At 38.2% G+C, this 17,760-nt stretch overlaps 1 protein-coding gene across 4 annotated transcripts in view; it reads left to right on the forward strand.

Annotated features, from left to right (window-relative positions):
- LOC145676351 (uncharacterized) overlaps positions 1-17,760 on the forward strand; it is a 173,871-nt gene that overhangs the window by 41,334 nt on the left and 114,777 nt on the right. Inside the window, exon 2 of one of the 4 annotated variants that reach the window (XR_014129376.1) lies at positions 3,254-3,373. The exons of the other annotated variants lie outside the window; for them this stretch is intronic. The gene's annotated coding sequence lies outside the window, so the exon portion shown is untranslated. Of the gene's footprint in view, positions 1-3,253; positions 3,374-17,760 lie in introns of those variants that run through there. 4 annotated transcript variants of the gene reach the window in all.

Raw genomic sequence — 17,760 nt, forward strand, 5'->3', positions numbered from 1 at the left:
CCAAATCATGGTGGGAGGAACTACTACAAACAAGCCACTGCTCTTCGAAGGTTAACGAACATAACCCGAGAGAAAGTTGGTTCTTTGATCAACTGTATACTCCTTTTTTTTTTCTCCTTCCACTCTTGTATGCAGTCTTCTGTTAGAACCTCTCCTTATACTTTAGGGCATGTCTTGGCATCAAATCAATCTGTGGAGCACCAACACACAACGAAGGTTAAAAAAAAAAAAAATAAGTACATCTTTCACGCAAATACAATTGTGTAAATTGTATATAGGCCTACCTATCTAGCAGAATTGCAGGGAACCTCGTACTCTTATTGTCACCGCACACAGAACTCCAGGTGATGAAGGTGGAACTAATTCCTGGGATACTGAATTGAGTTGAGTTGATTCTGTGTTAACGTCTCGTTCAGCAGCGAGGATATATGAGACGTGAGCCTACTGATTAATGTGAAATACAATCCACATTAACTCCCTCCGGGAATCAAACCCTGTTCTCCCACGCCAAAGGCGCGTACGCTAATCACTTAGACACGAATGAGCTCTGAATTCATTTTCGAAAAAAGAGCCTTACTGTTAGACGTGGTCATGGGTTCGATTCCCCTTCGAAGAGCATTAAAATTTGAATATGTTACGGTGGTTCGGATTCTATCTTAAACTGTAGGTCCACGACTCATAATAACTTCAAAACACAGATGGCGCAGCCAGAGACACTCGCAGGATTTTTTTTTTCATAGGGGGTGTGTGGCCAAAGCGACATAGAAGCCAGGATTACCAGACGTCCGTAGTTATTTTTTGCAAATGTATAAATTCTGGATATATTATCTAGAAATATTCATATAATTTTATTCTTCAAATCCCTTTTAGATGTTTTCATTTGTGCCCAGATGTGTTTTTTGAACTGGGACTGGCTTCAGTAGACAATTGAGCAGCACAATGAGCAAAAGAATATCAGCCAAAGTGCATAACATCCTTGATATGTGAGATCTGAACTGTTTTAATTTGTACACAGTACACTGTAGCAGGGACGGATCCAAGACGGACTTCCAGGGGGGCAGTGGGTTGTAATACTGCTACTTAGAGCTTATTTTAAGAGCTCCAAACTCTGGGATGGGTTTTATTTATATGTAAAATAAGAAAGTTTCCTCTTCTGGGGGGCCAATCGTAAATAAACTTCAATGAAGATCAACTTCTTCGACTGCTGTTGGTTTTAACGAATTCAAGCTGCGAAGCAGAAAGAAGTTTCAGTGTTCTTCGCCTCTTGAAAACATATTTGCCTTTAACTATGACTCAGGAGATATTAAGATCTCATCAAGACCTTTCAGGCAGTATTGACAACAACAAAAAAGTTGCTAAAATTTTAATTTCGAAGAATGGCAGAAGAAAGGCGTAATTTGGTACTGGCCACTGAGGACTGAGATTGATAAGTTAGATGACTGTCGTTTGGTCTTTCGATAAGTTAATTGGCCCTTTCCTATTCGATACATATTATTTTCACATCAATAACATGATTTTCTTGACGTAAAAGAGTCAATTTTGTAGAAATCATTGTGGTACGCCTTGAAGATTGTACGTACTTGCAGGAGCAAACCTAGAATTTTATTTCGCGGAGGAGGTGATATAAATATTAAAGAATAGTGTCTATAATATTTCCTTAGAGTATTAGTTTTTCTCATATTATTGGATGAAAAGATCCAATATATTTCAATCAAAAAATTTCTTGTAGCCTTTATATCTGGAGAACTATATATAGTGTAGCCAAACTGAAACTATCACTTAAGAGTCTTCATCCCGGCGAAATTAAAATACCGCTAATTTTACAGTAATTATGTGATATCTTCAAATAGATAAAAGATAATCGAAATGTGGAACAAGAGCGCCCTAGACAATATTATTTTACATGAGAAACCGTTATCACGACTCACTTATCTGCTTTCGATTTCGAGCCATTTTGAAAATCGGCATTTATTTTCGCGTTTCCAAACAGCTGAAAACGGAAAGCCAATAGGTGACTTGTGATAACGGTACCTCACGCAAAATAATATTGTCTAGGGCGCTCTTGTTCCATATTTTAATTATCTTTTATCTATTTGAAGATATCACATAATTACTGTAAAATTAGCGGTATTTTAATTTCAAGGGATGAAGACTCTTAACTCAGTATTACGTGCTTATTCCGTAGAAAATAAGAAAATTCGATTTAAGGGGTGTGGCGCCGCGTAGTGTAGTCGCTAATGCTCTCGCCTTCCGTGCGAGCGGTCCCGAGTTCGATTCCCGGTGGGGTCACTCGGTCGAAAAAGTGTAACACGCTTTTTCAGGCCAGCCACCCTGAATGAGGTTTTCTTGGGTTTTCCTTATTCACACCAGGCAAATGCCGGGGTGGTACCTAACTTATAGGTCCCAGGCCCTTTCCTTCCTTCCCTTTCCCCGGATTGTGTGCTCGCCGAGGGACGTCATCCCTCAAAACGTGAAGGGCTAAATGGATTAGATGCCGACAGCCTAGAAATCTACATCCTAAATAATAAAATCCTCGATTTAGGGGCCGTTCAAAAATTTTGTGGCCTCTGATCCAATGTTGAATCAAAAGATCCATTATATTCCAATCATAAATTTTCTTGTAGGCCTTATATCTGGAGAACTACGTACATACAGTATAATGTACCCAAACCCAAACTATCACTTAACTCAATATGACGTGCCTATTCCATAAAAAATACGAAAACTCGATTTAGTGGCTGTTCAAAAATTTTGTGGCCTCTGAATCAAAAACTAATTATTGCTAAGATCGCAATCTCTTGATGCATTTTTTTTATCATTCCTAAAATTCTTGTAATTCAACATTAACTACAGTACATACTATAACATTATAGTATTTATTGCAAATATATTAAATACTATAGTAACCAAATCTAATATATGTTGATATGTATTTCGAAGAACTGGGGCTCCTTCGAAAGTCCAGGGCGGCGGCCATGACCATAGATATTCAGCTCTTGTTAAGTATGGACCTACTCATCAGGTGGATCACTCTGTATCGTTTTCTTGAGTAATAAGGGCATAAACGCAATGCTCAATTGAATTTTTCATTTACTTACCAACTTCTTTCGAAACAAGATGGGCAGAATAAAAAATTGTGGAAATAGGTTGAAATAACAACATTCACTGTTTCAAAGTAAGAACATAAATTGATTTGAACGGTGTTAAATATAGAAAATAATAACACAATCACTTTCGTTTTTCTCCTTTTCAGAAGTTCCTGTCCCAAAAGAGTGCGTGAGGTTGCGTAAGACATGTGTATATCCAGTTCCCTTACGCAACATTACGTGATGAGATTTTTGAAAAGGGAATTAGCACCACAGACATCGTGCGTAGGTTGATAGCTAACATTGTTATTTTGTTTAGAAGGTACACGCTGAGAGGCAAACGTGTTGTTATTACATGATACATCGTATTATTGTTATTATTATTCTCTTAATTAAGAAGAATCAAAACAATGCATATTCAGTTACTAAAACAATACAATACCATGGAAGTAGGTGCTTTTAAACTCCTTTATAAACATTACTCAATGGAGAAAATCTCGGTGCTAACCTAAAAGGGTGCGATCTTACAAACCATATTACCTGTAGGATTACTTTAGACATGACACAAGAAAATAGCTATAAATACGTTATTTCTTAGAGAAACATATCTAGCATAGGCGCCAACTTTTAAATTTCTCAGGTGTCGGCACTAACGTCAAATATTATTTTTGTTATTTTTATTTATTTATTTATTTATTTATTTATTTATTATTATTATTTTTTAGTAGATCCAATAAACCAATGACTCCCAAATTCCGAATTCTTTCTGAGAGGCGAGAAAGATTTCAAGAGCAGCTTAAACAATATGAACAGTGCAATTGTTTTTAATTTGCGAAGAAAAGATTTTCTAAACTTTATATTGAACAGGCTTCCTAAACATTAAGATTTTGTTTGTAGATTTCCATTTCGGTAACTCTTTACTTTGGGCAAGGCAGTGATATACTGTCAGTACATATTATTGCCGAGCGAGCGTTAGCGAGTGAAGGCGGGTTAGAGCCCCGCAGGGCACGTTGTTTTCTATCTTTCCTTCTTGGGAACTGTAACTATAATTGCGGGAACCGGTTTAGATTCATTGCTTATTGTCACTGCCTTGCCCAAAGTAAAAACTTGCCTAAACTTCAAACGTGTTTAGCAGTATCGGCCAAAATAAGGAGACAGAAAATTTTTAAAATAATAATGATTAGCCAAATTCTTGGAACATTTAAGGATAATTTGAATAAAAATAGAAAATGATTCAACTGTCTTGCAATTTATGTAAAGCAGTCTACGTTTTTATAAAAATTAACAACATGAAACATCAAGTTACTTAAAGAAATAATTATACAAATTTACACTCACGGATTATTATTATCGTTGTAATGTTATATCACTCGACCTTCGAGATGCCGTAAACCTGTGGAGCCTAAAATAGGTATTGATTAGGGATGACCACAAAGTTCCGGTCCCGGCGGAACTGGTTCCGCGAGGAACCGGATCCGGAACCGGTTCCAGACCTGGGTCCGAAAACCCGGTTCCAGAACCGGATCTTAGGAACCGGTTCCATGCCTGGATCTGAAGAACCGGTTCCAGACCTGGATCCGAAGAACCGGTTCAGACCTGGATCTGAAAAACCGGTTCCGGAACCGGATCTTCTAGAACCGAATCCGTTCAGACATGAAAACTGGTTCCATCCTTATCTAAAATTAACCCGGGATTACACGCACTACAGTATATTTTTATTATTCACGTATGGAAGTGTAATTTCGAAGTTAATTCCGACACAAAAATTCAGGGGGTGCTCAGCATCCATTAAATATCTCCAATGGGTGCTTGAGCCCCGAAGCACCCACGTAGTCCGCGTCATTGATATCTAAGTATAATACTTATGCTTTATGGTATCCTTTTGATACGTGATCTTAACATTTCTTAGCGTGCTTTAAAGGAAGCCTAAAGAAATTGATTCCAAACGTATTTCTTGGAATAAAACTGCTCTTTAGTTTAGTTTGTTACGTAAGTAGCCTATGTTGACTTGATTTAGGTTAGATTGGCCTCGATTACGTTATTAAATGTAAGCAAAGTTAGCTTTGGTAAGTATTGCTTCGATAAGCTTTACTTAGGTTAGTTAAGCGTAGTTTAAGTTAAGGTGTAAATGTCGGCAAATTAAGCGTAGTTTTGCTTTCATAAATGTAACTTAGGTAGATGTAAATTAAGTATAATTTATACAAGGTTAGCATTGGTAAGTGTAAATGTCGTTAACTTATGTTAGATTAGCTTAGGATAGTTTCGGTTAATTAGTTTTGCGTGGGTTAGTCTATTTTTTAGCATTGCAAAAACGCTGTCTTACTGGCAATTTTCTTCAGGAACACTTAAAGTTAATTCGCAACTAATGGAACCAAGCAATTCAAGATTGATACTCGACTACGATTTAACTCAGGCACTAGCAACAGATTTTCATAACGATGAACTGCATAATTTATTCGGTTTACCAAACATTGTTAGAGTCATCAAATCTAGGAGGCTTAGGTGGGCGGGGCCATGTAGCCAGGGTGGAAGAAAGTAGGAGCGCTTTCAAAGTGTTAGCGTTAAGACAAATCGGAAAACGACCATTAGGAAGACCTAGGCGCAGATGGGAAGACAATATTAAGATGAATCTTGCAGAAATAGGAATACAAAGTAGAAACTGGATCCAATTGGCTAAGGATAGAAGTCAGTGCAGAGCTTTTGTGAACAGGGCATTGAATCTCCGGGTTCCATAGGCCATAAAGTTAATTAGTTTACTATCGTGCTGCCAAAATGTCTTGAGCTGTGGCAAAAACGCGAACTAAAGCTCACACCCTCATGCACCCACACGTTGAGCCAATAAGGGTTCAGCTGTTGCTAAGCGAGAGAAAGCGAGTGGAATTCCTTTAGTTGATAGCAGCGCTCGCAACGGAAGACTAGGGATCAAGTCAATCTGGCATATTTTTTTGTGGAATATTTTTGCCAGGAAGTAACTTAACCGCAATCATTTTATTGTGCATGTTCACTAGCGGATGGAGGAGATCATTTGGGAGAGGGGAGGGGAATGGCTCATGGATAATCAACATAGGGCACATATATGAAGTAGAAGTTTTGCATCGAAATACAAGGTGATCCAAAAGTAGGTATACACCCCTGCATTGATCAAGTGTAACATTCTAGTTTATGGATTTATTTACTTCGACTGCTCCGGGCTTAAGGAATAAGTAAAAACACATTAAGAACAAATAATAAAGAAATTAGGTCTACCTGTTTGTTAACAATAAAAAATGATATAAAATACAGCCAGCTGATCAGTACGGTACTCTATACCTACTTTTGGGTCACTCTGTAGAATAAAAAGGAGCACTATATAGGCTCTATTTATTGACGCGAAACCCCTCTTTGCTCGACTTAGCCATTGGTGTATTCGGATATTCTTCCGAGATGCTTGACCCGTTTTTAACAAATTTGACATGGTTATTCGAGAGCGCGCGCTGTGTGTCGTAAGGGGTAATATGTCCCGATCGGACATATCATTGAGGAATAATCACCGAAAAACGGGATGCCCATAGACTTAACATTGGAAAAGTATTTGGCGCGCGAATTCTCATTGTAAACAATGGAAAAATAGAATATTGAGTATTAGAATAAGTCGAACAAGCCCTTTTCATTTTGCTCTCTGAACACAATTTTTTCAAAGCCACTTTGCTTTTCACTGATATGCAAAATTCAACTTTTTGCATGTCGTGTTCGTTCACAAAACAATTGATGCACTAAAAATTCTATGAATAATTAATGAAGATCGATCGTTTCGCCCCAAATTTGCAATTAATGCATACCTAGTTGTATTTCTATTAGTAGTTTTATTTATTGGACTGTAGATCTCGTCCTCTTGTCCTACTTAATGTCGCTGCTAACGAACAGTAAGAGCATAAAGACAAATCAACCGACCCAAAAAGTCCCAAATTTGGAGAGATTTTCAGTACGAAGCACTCAAGATGCTGCTTCCTTTCCTTTCTAATCACGCAAAGGCGCAGGCACGTAGGCAAGGGGTGGGTCCGGGGGGTCCGGACCCCCCCCCTTTGGATCCAGAAATGAAAAATATTAAAGATGAATTAAACAGAAAGAAACGAGGAAAAGATGAATCAGCGTCAAAAATATAAAGATACAGCAAGGAGCAAGCGCTTGGCTACTCTTTCTTGTGAGGGGTTTGTGTAGAAGAAACGGGGGAGGGATGAGGTCAAGTTAAAATGGACATTAGTTTAACGAAATATTTCGATTTCCATCTATCTCCATGCTAATCCTATAGACTACAAATTACGATCGATAAACTGGTTCAATAAGATAAACTCTCAGGTAGAACTTAAGAAATGTCCAGAATCGCCAATAATATGAGCCATTTTGAATTTCGTGGTAACACTAATCCATTTTATAGAATGTTTTTACTGCCGAAAGAGATCTCGTTGCTATCGTTGATGGCGTTAAATGAATATAAGAAAAAGAAGAAGAAAGAAGACAAGTTGAACCGAGTTCGAATGACCTCGGAAGTCTATATCTTTTTCAATACTTTTTTTTATATTCTTTTACTCAAGATTTCTTCATAGCTTTTTATTAAAATTATTACTAACATATCCTCATTTTATTGCCCTAAAACCCAATACCGGTATGGGTATCTTGCTAGTAAAATAGGTTAGACTGATTGATCTCCTGGTGTGTAACCGCAGTATTTCAAGTCACCCCCCCTTATTACGAAATCCTGGCTAAACGAACGAATATATGTTATCAGTAAAATAGTTTAGAATGATTGAGCCCCTGGTATAACCACAGTTTCGTCACGGACCCCCCGTATTGCGAAATCCTGGCTACGTGCCTGAAAGGCGGATCTAGAAAATAAAAACTGGGGGGATGGAGCTGCCAGAACCAAGATTATGATAGGTTGGCCTATATCATGAGTTTACTATAAACTTTGAAACATATATAAATAGTACGTTAAATCATTTTTATTACTCAAAAAAAAAAAAACTGGGAGCCTAGTTGCGCCACTGTAATCACCGTAAAAAAAAAAAAAATGACGCATCTTACGTTTCGGGCCCTACACCCTACCGCTATGGCTTTTCAGTAAAACACGAATAAAATATTGAAATATTTATTATCGAAGTGTTTGAGCCGTATCACCCTCTCTTCTACAGCTGTTCGTATACTCACTCTATTTGAAGTTTTTCGCGACTGCTCCGAGAAATTAGCACCGGAGCTCTTCTAGACTTGTGCTACACACACACACACACACACCTACACACTGGATGGACCGAAAACATACCGCATTTCTTTTTTGGAATGAATTAATGCTGCAAGTGAAAACAAGAATTTTAACAAAGATACAAAAAATGGATCAAAAGATTGCGGTCTTGGCAAAAAATTAGTTTCCCGATCAGGGGCCACAAAATTTTTGAACAGCCCCTAAATCGAGTTTTCGTACTTTTTGCGGAATAAGCACATCATACTGGGTTAAGTGATAGTTTGGGTTTGGCTACACTGTATGTAGTTCTTCAGATGTAAGATGTATAAGAAAATGTTTGCCTGAAATATATTGGATCTTTTGATCAAAAAAGGAAAAAAAGTGATTATCCCTTGCCCCCTCCCCGTGGATCCGCCACAATGCATGGATAAACTGTACTAATGTAAGTTAAAAGAGAATCGTAAGTAGAAATTTCTTTGGTATATTTTCCTCTTTCATTTCCAATGACATATTTGAATCGCAATACTACCAGTTTTTGGCACGTCTAAAGTAAACCTGTAAGTCAACTTGCTTAACAAGCATAAATATACAGAGATTTGAATAGTTTGGATTCGACAGTCTGAGACGTTGTTGGAAATAGGTTCATAAGTGAATGTCCTTTGAAAAATGTGACAAATTTGCTTGGTAGCATTTTAGTGTCAGCCAGTTGATGACCGTACAGAAGAAAAAGACCGATAAATTGCATAAATTTAGGATAATACAAAAGTAATAAATGTATCTCAAGTTCTGGGTTGTTCCTTACGGGAAACTGAATCGAGCAACGAAAATCCTCGGGAACGGCATATGACGAGGACCTTCATTATTATCTAATCTATTCGCAAAACGAATTTTTTTAAAAATACCATGATGCACTATGATTAAGACCGTGGCTATTCATAAGCGTTCGCAAAGCGTTTTTATTGCTCATGGTACGCTTGGAATACGCTGACCATGTATTTAAATGTGGATGACTAATCACAATGCGATGCAAACGCAAAAGCAATAAAAACGCGGAGAAAACGTCAGCTCGAGCGTATTTGGTACGTTTCGGAACAATAGATCGCCTGCTGTTTAAAAGATGTCTAAAGAAAGGGGGAAAAAAAGGTAAGATATATTGCCAGGCAAGGGGATTTTAGCAAGAAACAGCTGCTTTGAAGATGCTTTGTGCAGAATATTGGAACTCTGCTATTATAGACCTGGACCTGGGAAAAAGACCTGGAAACCCCGACTGGCTCACAGTATGATTTATAATTCTGGCGAAAGTAAAATTACCAAGTAGCCACCTTGAATGCGTTCCCTGTGGGGTTAACGCATCAAAAACGCATTCTCAAATAGCCATACGCTAAGATGATACTAAATTTCAACGGATTAAAGTTACAATGGCCTAAGTTATTTTCTAGATAAGAAACCAGATCTAGATAAGTGAATCTCTTAACAAAAAACGTAAATTAGTTAGAGCTTTATTCAACTGCTAATAAATGGAAGTGGAAGTTCTAGAATAAAGGAAGAAGCTGTTTGTCCTTCATTTAATACAGAATTACAGAAGAAATTAAATATTCTGAATGTACTATGAATTAAATTTGAACGGATTAAAGTTAAAGTTATACAATGGTCTAAGCAATTTTCTAGCACAAAGACACAGAAACTAGATGTAGATTCCGAGATTTGTCGTATCTTCCGAACGCTACATTACGAACACTTCATTCTAATTTATTTAAATTTCTAACAGGGATTTTCTTCTCACGTACTGGATTGTTGGTTGGATTGAAGTTAAACATTCCTTTCAGCATCAAGGCTGTATGAGACGTGGATCTACAGCTTAAAGTGGGCTCCCACCGGAAACCAAACGCGAATCTACTACGTCGAAGATTTGATGTGTTCGAGTACTAATACCAAACTACCACTTCTCATGGCTATACATATGTCTATGCATAATTTAAGGAAGTTGTTCCGCTTTCCATTAGAAAGTACGGTTTCAAATTAAACAATTGTTTTGACCGTTCAAAGTACATTATCAGAAGACAAACTATTATTGACTTCCCCTTTTCTACTGGGAACGTCTCATGTTGTGCTGCCCATAAAACGAGACAATACGAGAACTCAGATTCTCTTGTTTTATCTCATAGATTTTATAAAAGTCTCGTCTTGTCTCCATTCTCATTTTTTTTTTATGTCGTCTTGTCTCGTATTTTTCTCGTCTGGTTTTGTAAATTCATGTACAAAATTTATCCTCTAACTTTTTAAATGTATCATTTCCTCTAGAAGTTTTCAGAATCCTTTCGCGTCGCAAGAGGTCCACGAAGGGTGTCATATAACGACATTCAAACCATATTTATAAATATTATAATTGGAAAAATTAAATCTTTAAGTTTTACGTCCCATAGTTATGCCAGTTAGGCTAAAGGAGACGGTGATGATGGGAAATGAATGCAATAGTGGAATGAATAAAATGGGAGAACCCCCATAAAACTCACGAACACGGTGTTTGTCCACCACACACAAAGCCCATTTGACGCGAGCTTGGATCGAACCATAGACCCCACGCAACAGAGGTGAACGCTCTGCCACTAAGCTACCATACCCTATATTTATAATTGGAGTGTATTGTGTAATGAATTCCGTATCTTTAAATGTTGATAAATGCTCTTCATTGTGTTTGTACAATTAATTTATCAGTTTCTAATTTTTTATACTGTGAACCATGAAATGCTAAAGCAGTGCTTTAGATCTAAAACCTGGATGAACTAGTGTTGGTCATGGGACTTGTAAAACTTCTCGTCCCGTCTCGTTGGCAAGTACGCAAAAATTCTGAAAAGATGAGCTTGAACTCCCCTTAATGAAATTTTGTGTACACTACTTGAATTTATATTCTACCACAACTACTTATACCTTAAAATTTTCATATTTTTTTCCTGTTATCTATGTATACCAACTAAAGGACTGTATCGACCAATTATGCGGCCTTCAGTATGTTGAAGTAATGTTGCGAATTCCTATGCAGTTATGCTATAAATATTACCATTACTGTACCACGAATATATGTAAGTTGCTGCATGGGAATATGTATGTGTTAAAGAGATCCCAGCAGAATAACATTTACATATATTGTAAATTAGTAGTTGTTTTTCGACAATCGCATGTAATTTTGTTTGTAGGTTAGCTCTTGTTTATGAAAGCGCATATAGCGTGTCATTTCCTCCCTTGTACTTAACGTGTTAATGAGAACAGTGTAACCTTACAAATTTCCGGAAGGTCACTTTACACCCATCACAGGAACAGATCTCTACAGATACCGACCGAAGCCTAAAAGGAGGATGCAACAATCAGCCATTGTTAAAGGAAGGACCAACACCCATTATTTTATTTTTTTTATTTTTAAATACAGAATTATATGGCATAATAATGCAGTAGTTTACATGCGGAGGGGGAAACTAGTTGTGTCCTGGATGTTTTTCATTTTTTTTCTTTTTTAGTTCCGTGCGTCCTTTGTTCGTACGAAGTTGGACGTGACCACGCACACGGCAGTTCTTCCTACAGGGGCGGAGGGGAAGGGGTTAATTACTGAGGTTTTATATATTTTTTTTAATCTGTTGAAGGAAGGGTGAGGCAGGCTACCTGCTGTGGTCGAGCTGCATCAAATCCAGCCTGCGTGACATCAACAAAGAAGGGCTTGTGAATCAATTATTTCATTAACTGTTCACTGGATCAAAGGGAAGATAGGGGCGGAGGCGGAGGGGGATTCGTTCGATTCATCTGTTATACAATAAAGCAGCCAGCAGTAAATACAGGATATTAAAAAGTACTATTTGACATGATTGGGATTGCAGTCTGATAAACGTTATCGAACTGCGGTTGATTTAGAACAAAATTACTTTTTTTTTCTGACAGAAACTGAGAATGAGGTCTCCTTTCCTAATTCGGTGGGTCTAGGTCAAAACCCCCACAACCAAAACCCCCACACTCAAGAAATGTCAAAACGCCCACACGATCGGTCATAACCCCCACACAAATGGACAAATCCCCCAAACGCACGAACGGTCAAAACCCCCACAGCCAAAACCCCCACACTCAAGAAATGTCAAAACGCCCACACGATCGGTCATAACCCCCACACAAATGGACAAATCCCCCAAACGCACGAACGGTCAAAACCCCCACAGCCAAAACCCCCACACTCAAGAAATGTCAAAACGCCCACACGATCGGTCAAAACCCCCACACAAATGGACAAAACTCCCACACATAGCAACGGTCACAATCTCCACATAAATGGACAAAACCTCCACACAAATGGACAAAACCCCCACACAATCGGACAAATCCCCCACACTCTGAAAATACCGTGATTGCACGTCTTTGTTGCGGCTCTTTACGACGCCCACCTTAGTGTTTCTGTCATTACAAAACAGTGCAAGAAGAATAGTTGCAACATCGGTTTAAGTGGAATAAAAAATGTTATTAAAAAGTACAAGGGCAAGACATACAACCAGGATCATTTCAGAGTGTGGGAGATTTGACCGATTGTGTGGGAGTTTTGTCCATTTGTGTGGGGGTTTTGTCCGTGGCTGTTTTGTCCATTTGTGTGGGGGTTTTGACCGATCGTGTGGGCGTTTTGACATTTCTTGTGTGTGGGGGTTTTGGCTGTGGGGGTTTTGACCGTTCGTGCGTTTGGGGGATTTGTCCATTTGTGTGGGGGTTATGACCGATCGTGTGGGCGTTTTGACATTTCTTGAGTGTGGGGGTTTTGGCTGTGGGGGTTTTGACCGTTCGTGCGTTTGGGGGATTTGTCCATTTGTGTGGGGGTTATGACCGATCGTGTGGGCGTTTTGACATTTCTTGAGTGTGGGGGTTTTGGCTGTGGGGGTTTTGACCGGTTCCCATTCGGTTAACCAGTGTTCGAAGTGGGAAAAGCAGAGGCGGTATATTTTATTAAGATATTGACTCGACATACCGGCTATCTAAAGGTTGAAATCCAGTGAGGGCATAGGCGCCGAGTTTGGGGAGGCAAGACGCTTCCCCCCCCAATATTTATAGGTGGGGTCCTCACCCCCCCCCAAATATAATCCATTCGAGGAAGATTTAACAAAGAGGAGCAAGAACTTCTGTCGTAAACTTCGTCGTGCTTTTAACTCAATATAGGAAGAGCCATTTTATTCGATAGAAAACGCCATTTTCAAAACTATGTTTAATGGAGCACTGAAGCTTCAACCAACACACTGGCAGCACTGATATGACAAGTGAAGATTAATGTGGGCGCAAACTTTCAGTGAAGTTCCCAAATTTTGAACTTGAATTCGTTTTAAAGCCTTTAGGCAAATTTGCATTAGGTCGTGAATTTGGATTCAGCGGAGTGGATGCATCTTACCGAGAACTAGGGGGGAAGGGGGCCTTCGTCATGCAGTTGATAGAAAGCGGATGAATATGATGATATATTTATTCATTGTCCCCCCCCCCGCAATGTTTTCTTCAAGTCGGCGCCTATGAGTGAGAGTATGTAACCTAAACGATTGTATTTCGATTTACATAATGACTGAAAACGATTGGAGAGCTTCTCTGTAATAACGCCGGAAGGGGGAGGGGTTGGAGAGACTTTGATCCCCTCCAACAATTTCTAAAATAAAAAGTATCTCCTAATGTTGTATTATAGAGAATTATACACGAAAATGCTCAAAAACCGAATGAGGATATTAATAAATTCCTGCGAGAAAACTTCCGGTCCCCATTCGACTGTGGGGTATTCCAAACACCCGAAAGCCCATCCCCCACAGCAGACAATAAATAAATCCGTCCATTTCAAAACACGATATTTATATGCATTAAGGCAAGGAGATAGACACACATACATAACAAAGAAACAATTTAATATGGCACACCAAAATATGAACTAGGTGAACTTCTTTGAAGACATCTTATCTTAAAAACAAAAGGTAGGTAAAAGGTAAGAAAATTGTCGGTGTCGTCAACTTAGAAATTATTTCTACATAAGAAATAAAATCTTTTTACGTGCAAAGCTATTCGTCAATTACTGTACGTAAAAATGGATTTATTAAAGGTATTTAGCATCTACTTTCCAATGACGGTATGTTTTAATCATCGAAAAAACAGAGACGGTATGCCTTAGTCACTGAAAAACTAGAGGTGGTATGGCATACCACCGCATACCGTCTCACTTCGACCACTGCGATTAAATGAATGTCAGTCGGGAGGGGATACCTCGTAGATGGTTTTAGTGTGTGCAATTCTGAATTCGGTTCCTAATAGAGGAATAAATTCTTCTTCGGTTGTTGATTCAGATTCTAAAGCAATCAGGCTGTTATAGGACTGTGCGGTTGGAAAATCTGTATCAATAAAGTATCGAAGGATCAATCAAATATCAAAAACTATCAAAATATCTATTATCGAGACATATGGGAACAACAGAAAACATAGAAAATATCGTAATTTTAAAATATTGAATTATTAAAAATCGAACTACTTAAAATGTCGAAATGTCAAAAATATTGATAAATTTGTCAGTAAACCTTTTCGATATCAATATTTCAACATTTCAATCGATCGACTGGTTTCGAAATAGGTGGCTTTTAATCTAAAATAATGTTGTTGTTTTTTTTCAATTACACAGCCGTTTGGAGTGGACTTTCCACTAGTAAGGCGTTTTAAGTTAAATGAAAAGGAAATTACGTTAAAATAATTATGTATACATCAAAAACTTCCACGAGCAAATTGCTTGCGCAATTTGGTACTAGATAAAGTATGTAGCAACTTCTATTAGCGTCGGGCAGGCATCATTAGTGCAAGGAGTGACTTCTCTTAGCGTTCGGGAGGCAAGCAATAGCGCAAGTAGCGATACCTATTGGTGTCACGCAGTCAAGGAATAGCGCAGGGAGCGACATCTATTTGTATCAGGCAGGCAAGAAATAGCGCAGGTATCGATACCTATTGGTGTCACGCAGTCTAGGAATAGCGCAGGTAGCGACATCTATTAGCGTCAGGAAGGCAACAATAGCGTTGGTAGCGACCTTTATTAGCGTCAAGCATTCAAGTAATAGCGTAGGTAGTGATATATATTGTCGTGACTATTATTATTATTATTATTGACGTGACGCACAGAATTAAGACGTTTGTCGTTACTTATTAGGACAAGCAAATTTCCAACCTAGCTTTGATTTTATTTCCTTATTCTTGACAGCTTTCAACTCTAAACAATAATCTTATTTTCAACGGATAAACTTAGAAAAGTTATTTTGGAACATCCAGATGCACAAATGCCGGTAGAAGCTCCCTTCAATGATAAACTATTAACATGGAAAACATGTGCATATGTGCTGAGGCAAGTGTTTCCGAAGTTAAGGAGAAGAGTGAGTCACTTGTGTAAATCGGCCTTGAATTCCCGTTGTTTCCTCGTTGAATGACAAATCAAACGAGGAAAATAGGTGAGTCGGTTTCTCCCGCCAAAAAGAATGATTGATTTTGTGCACAAAGCGAGGGAAAATAGACTAAACCAGTTTACCTACTGCATTATGTCATACGTAATGTTCTTTGTAAGGCTTTGCATAGAAACTCATCAACTAAAAATACGTCAGGTGACACGATCACTCAAACCATTTCAAATCAGAAGTCTGTACTAGTGCCAAGCCCGCAACAAGACACAGAAGTTTGGGGGGGGCATGGATAAGATAGAGGGGGCCAAGTCATTAAAAATTCTCTTACAAATATCTAAATTGTGATTTTTGTATTAATAATAGCATTTTGTATTGAGGACTGGAGGGGCCATTAAAATATTAGGGGGGCCAGCCTCCCGTGGTCCCCCTCTATTTGCAGGCCTGACTAGTGCTACTAAAAGTATTCGAATATTTGTTACTAACGTTAATTACTAGCTTCGCTGGGCTAAAAAAAAAAAAAAAAAAAAAAAAAAAAAAAAAAAAAAAAAAAAAACTGTAGTAATATGTTCCGTTAGTCAGTCACGTTTTACTATTACTGAAGTGTTCTCTAATATCAGTTATTTTCGATCATTTTTATATAAATCTCCCCCAACTTGCGAGACTGAATTTAGATTTAAACGGCGTCAGAAGTGTCACTGTTCATCTCAGCGACCCCGAAAACTGTGGATTCGACACTAAAATCGGTCATTTTCGATCATTTATATATACCTCTCCCATCCCTAAGTTTTACTGTCGAAGTGAAATGATAAAAAACATCCCAGGCTTGAACCTCATCTATGTTGAAAATTTGATCGAGATCGGGCGAGTGACTCAAGAGAGTTTCGAGTCATTAACATAGTCACTTTCATTTTGATATATATAGATTTGAGTAATTTCAATTCTGTTATTCGAATATCAGAATATTCGTTTTCAATATAAGAACAATTATCCGCATAACGATTTTTGTTCAAATATTCGAACAGTGAGTTATTTGAGTTTTAAAAGAGCACTAGTCTGTACACCAGGGGCCCATAGACGAAATTAAGGGGAGCAGCTCCCCCTAGAACACTGTTGGCTATCCTAGAGTAACGTTGAACCGCTGTAATTGTAGCTGTTAAAAGATTCTTTCAGTTGTTAGAAGTAAACGTGTCACATTTCCTCGATTTCGAAGATTCTAGTTACCTCAATGCAGGAGCCTCATTCTGTATCAATCTTCGCAATATTTGCAGACTGCAATGCAAGAAGTTTTGGTGGTGTATATAGGAAAAAATGCGAAGAATAGATTATCCGAAACGCAAAATTTGTGTCACTAACGTCATATCACAAAGTCAAAATCGCAAACTATAAAACGTAAATTTTGGCCGCGGAATGATGCCGCAGTACTCTTCAAAAATGTCAATCCGTGGGTGTTTTTTCCTCGCAAAGTTTCAATTTCCTTTTCATAGATGGCCTAGTCATCGTGCAGAATTATGATCTTGGTTTCCGTGAAAAATCATAAATGAATATTTACACTTATTTATATACATAGTTTCTTCAGTTTAACTTCAGTGGAATGTATTCATTAATATGCATCTTATCTTTATTTATTTAATTTCCTTAAAGGCCGATAATATTGTGGAATCGACTTACTTTTATTCATGAAATTCAACTCCATTATACCTTATAGGCTAGTTAACATATGAAATGAAATGAAATCTTTGAGTTTTACGTCCCACGGTTATGCCGGTTAGGCTAAAGGAGACGGTGATGATGAGTGGAATGAAGAAAGTGGGAGGAAACGGGAGAACCCCGAGGAAACCCACGCATACAATATTTGTCCACCACAAAGTTCACTTAGCGGGGGCTGGGATCGAACCCGGGACCCCAAGCAGACTAAGGGAATTCCTGCTTCGATCTCCAGCCAAGTAAATTTGTAGTGAATAACATCGTGCCCGTGGGTTTTCTCCGGGTACTCGCATTTCCTCCCACATTATAATTCCACCGATTATTCTATCATCAT

Source organism: Thermobia domestica, unplaced genomic scaffold, assembly GCF_964235325.1.
Source record: "Thermobia domestica unplaced genomic scaffold, izTheDome1.hap1.1 HAP1_SCAFFOLD_112, whole genome shotgun sequence".
NCBI classification, from domain to species: domain Eukaryota; kingdom Metazoa; phylum Arthropoda; class Insecta; order Zygentoma; family Lepismatidae; genus Thermobia; species Thermobia domestica.